This window comes from Chrysochloris asiatica, unplaced genomic scaffold (assembly GCF_000296735.1).
Source record: "Chrysochloris asiatica unplaced genomic scaffold, ChrAsi1.0 scaffold00033, whole genome shotgun sequence".
NCBI lineage: Eukaryota > Metazoa > Chordata > Mammalia > Afrosoricida > Chrysochloridae > Chrysochloris > Chrysochloris asiatica.
Genome location: NW_006408551.1, coordinates 9154976 through 9159690, shown reverse-complemented (window position 1 = coordinate 9159690; position 4715 = coordinate 9154976). Strand labels below are relative to the sequence as shown.

The window sequence follows — 4715 nt, the reverse complement described above, 5'->3', positions numbered from 1 at the left end:
GTAAGATATTATATGAAATATGAAATAGCTGTCTGGTTCTGTAACCTACAGAGAAGACCCTGAAGGTCCAGACCTTGGGAAATGTTGGGAATTCATGAACATGGATTACAGAGGAATATCGTTCTTCTGTATTTGATAGAAATATGAAGTTCCTGCTGTGGCATATTCAAGATCCTGCAATTGTTCTATACTGAGAGACTCCAGACATACACCTAATCTTTTTCTGATGGTAGGGCGACCACAGGTACAGTTTTATCCATTCTAATTATATGACAGTTGTTCCACTGTCTTTAGTTACAGTGGTCCTTCCTTTACATGTGCAAAGGTGTCCTTTTGAACTGGTAAATATTTTCAGCTAATTTCTAAATAATTTAAGGAAAATTAGTTTCATCATATCTTTGATAACTGATTCCATAATAGTACAAAATATATTGAAAGTAAGCTGTCTCTTATATCCCACTCATCATATCCTGCCAAGTTTAATTCAAACTTATTATTTGTTTAGTCTTTTTATTGAATATTTATTATTACACTTTTTTGCATTCAAGGGGTTTTAGTTGTTTGATTTTGTTTTTGTACTTTTCCATTTTGAGAGTTTGAAAGTAGCAAAATAATTTAAAATTCTAAGTAATGCTTAATCTGAAACCTTCACCACAGCCCATACAACATATAATTTTAAGTGTTCTTAAGAGTTTCACTAAGACAGTTGTATAGTTCATACTATGTGTCAACTTGGCTAAACTTTACTTCTGAGTAGTTGTGGAAAAAATTAGAATGGTTGCACTTCCTTAATGTAATATAATGTAATCACTTTCTATGTTGTGATCTGATCAGATTTGATGATAAATTGAAATGGGGACTTCATAGGGGATGTGACCTGACCCACTGCATAAATGGATGTTTTGGCAAAGCTCCCTCTTTTTGTTGACCCTGTACTCTTCTTCTTGCTTGACCTCTAGGTCATGGGACATAAGTCTTCCGAAGTTTGATCTGCAGGGTTGTTTTTTGTTTTTGTTTTTGTTTTTGTTTTTCATTTGCTAGTCCCCACAACCCCATAAATCAGTCAATGGCTCCAGCTTGCCCCCTGACCCACAGATTTGGGACTTGCCAGCATTCACATTTTTTTTCACAATTTTGTGAGCCTTTTCCTTGAAATGAATCTGTCTATATGAGTGGGCTTCAAAATATTTATGAAAAAATGGAATAAAAAAATAATGGAGGCTCTCTCGGGTCCTCATTTCCAAATTAACAAAGAAAAGGAGAAACAATGGTTGTGACATAAAAGGTTGTGGCCAAGTGCAGCCTATTCACTGCATGAACTGTACCCACTGTGTGCCCAAAGACAAGGCCATTAAGAAGTTTGTAATTTGAAACCTAGTAGAGGCCATAGCCCTCAGGGATATTTCCAAAGGGAGTGTCTTCCATGCATACACGCTTCCCAGGCTGTATATGAAACTCCATTCTTGTGTGAGCTGTGCTATTCACAGCAAGGTGGTCATGAACCATTCTTGTGAAGCCTGGAAGGACCGAACACCCCCACCCTGATTTAGACCTACAGGTGCTGCCCCACAACTGCCACCAAAGACCATGTAAGAATTGAGCCCTTAAAGGCTGAAGTAACACTAACCTGCAGGAAAACAAAATGAAATTACACTTCTTTGTGGTAAAATAAAAAAATAATGGAAGTTTCCATGAACATTTTGGTGCCCAGTGTGTATATTCAAAGATATATTTTACTGGTTTTCCTCCTGTATATAATCCAAATCTTATAAAATAGCATGCAAAGCAAGATATGTCCATGTTATATTGTAATTTGTTGTTGTTGTTACGTGCCATAGAGTCAGTTCTGACTCATAGTAACCCTTTGCAAAACCAAACAGAACATTGCTGAGTTCTATGCTAATCTCACAATCATTGTTATACTTTAACCAATTGCTGCTGCCATTGTGCCAATCCATTTCATTGGGAACTTCCTCTTTGTCACTGCCCCTCCACTTTACCAAGTATGATGTTATCTCCAGGGATAACATGTCCAAAATATGAGAGACAAAGTCTTGCCATCCTGGTTTCTAAGGAACTTTCTGGTTGTACTTCTTACAACACAAATTTGTTTGTTCTTCTGCCAGTACATGGTATTCTTAATACTCTTCTCCAACACCATAACTCAAATGCATCAATTCTTATAGTTTTCCTTATTCATTGTCCAACATTCACATGAATATAAGGCTACTGAAAAATACCATAACTTGGGTAAGGCACACGTTAGTACTCAAAGTGACATCTTTGCTCTTGAATACATTACAAAGGTCATGTGCAACAGATTTGCCTAATGCAATATATCCTCTGGTTTATTGAATGCTGGAGTCCTGATGTGGCACTGTAGGTTAATGTGCTGGACTGTAAAGTTGGTTTGAACTGCAGGTTCAGAGGTCAAACTCACCATCTGATCTTCGGAAACCCTATACAGGGTTGCTATGGGTCAGAAGCAACTCAACAACACTTAACAACAACAAGTCTCCATGAGTGTTAATAGTGGATCTAAGCAAAATGAAATATTTGATAACTTCAATCTTTTCTCCATTTATCATGATATTATTTACTGGTTTAGTAGTGAGGATTTTTGTTTCCTTTACATTGAAGTACAACCAATACTGAAGTTTGTAGTCTTTGATCTTCATGAGTATTTTAAGTCCTCTTTGATTTCAGCAAGCAAGGTTTTGTAATCTGTATATTGTTGATTGTCAATGAATCTTCCTCTAATCCTGATGCTATACTCTTCTTCATAAAATCCAGCTTCCTTGATTATTTGCTCAGAATAGAGATTGAATAAGTATGGTGAAAGAATATAATCCTGGCACACACCTTTCCTGATTTTAAACCGTTCAGTGGTTCTTGTTCTGTTTGAACGACTCCCTCTTGGTGTTTGGACAGGCTCTTATTGAGTACAATTAGGTGCTCGGGAATACCCATTTTTCTCAATGTTGTCCATAGCTTATCATGATCAACATTGTCAAAAGCCTTTGTGTAGTCAATAAAATACAAGTAAATATCTTTCTGTTGTTTTCTGCTTTCCTCCATCTAATGCCAGCATTGATATTCCATGTTCTTGCTTAGATCAAGTTTGAACCTCTTGAAGTTGCCTGTCAATTTACTGTTTTAGTAGATTTTGAATTGACTTTAGCCAATGTGATATTAATGATGTTGTCTGATGATATCTGGGAGTCCTGGTGTGGAGCTGTGGGTTAATGTGCCAGACTGCAAATCCATTTGAACCGCAAGGTCAGCAGTTCAAGATCACCAGCTTCTCCTCAGATACCCTACACAGGATCACTATGGGTCAGAACTGACTCGATGGCACTTCACAACAACAACAACAATTACATCTACATTCCCTTGGGCCATCTCTCTTTGGAATGGCTCACATATGGTTTTCTTCCAATCAGTTGCCAGGTGGCTGTCTTCCATATTACTTGGCATAGATGAGTGAGTGTCTCCAGTGCAGCATTAGTTTGTTGAAAATTTTCAATGTATATTTCATCAATTCCCAGAGCCTTGTTCTTTGCCAATGCTTTCAGTGCACCTTGGACTTCTTCCTTCAGTACCATTGACTTTTTTTTTTTTTTTTTGAGGATGACAAAAAGTTTATTGTGTGTCTCTTGCAGGACCATTAAGGGAGAAGATAAAAACTCTTCAGGACAAAGGACATTTCTGTGGCTGAGAGGGCACCAGAGAAAGAAGCTTAAGCTGTTGCCCCAGGAGGGTTCTGAGGGGAGGGGACTGGGGTGGCTTCCAGTGGGGTCTTTAGATGACATTTTAGGAAAGTTCCCAGGCAGATATGGATTCTTCTCAGGGTGAGGGGTTGCTTTCATGAGCCAGCTCGGGTGGAGAAGAAGTGCAGAAATCAGACATAGGAGTCCAGTCCGGAGCAGAAGAGCTCACTCTGCACAGTTGACCCAAATGGTACAGAGGATTTTTACTACCAATTCTATGTACAGTGCACTGTAGATGTGGTGCAACACATCCTGGATGCGTTCCATGCCCAAGTTAGTATTCATGTCAACCTTGATTTTAGTGGACGTTTCATAGTAATAGAGTTTGTAACGGCTGGTTTGGAAAGCCAAGAAGCTGTCTTTCATGTCTAGCAGGGACATCTTGCAAACAAACAATCCAATAAAGAAGAGCATCCCATACATCTCCAATAAAGAAGAGCATCCCATACATCAGCTTGTACTCCTCTTCCTTGGGGATCAAGGCTTGCTTCGTGCAGTGCTACTCCCTGCAGTGCAGACAAACTACATTACAATCAAATAAATAAATTGTTGGCTGTCATCTGTAAGTCAATGAGTATGAGAGCATCACTCAGAAACAAAACCCATGGTGGGATCCGGCTTTCAGCTGCAGATTCCTTCACCCAGGGGGGCCTCCCCCATCTCTAGAATTGCTCCAAATGTCTGACCCCAATGACTCTTGATCATGCTGTCTCTTGATATGATTGAAAGTCAACAATTTACTTTTGGTTCAGTGACTCTGTGTATTCCTTCCATCTTCTTTTGATACTCTGCTTCATTGAATATTTTGCCCATAGAATCCTTCAATAATTCAAGGCTTGAATTTTTTTCTTTAGTTATCTCAGTTTGAGAAATGCTGAGTGTGCTCTTTCCTGTTGGTTTTCTAACTCTAAGTTTTTGCACATTTCATTGGACCATTTGACTTTG

General features: G+C 38.6%; 1 pseudogene; it reads right to left on the bottom strand.

Annotated features, from left to right (window-relative positions):
- Positions 1-3865: 3865 nt before the first annotated feature.
- The window catches only part of LOC102841185, a 30678-nt pseudogene continuing 29828 nt past the window's right edge, over positions 3866-4715 (bottom strand).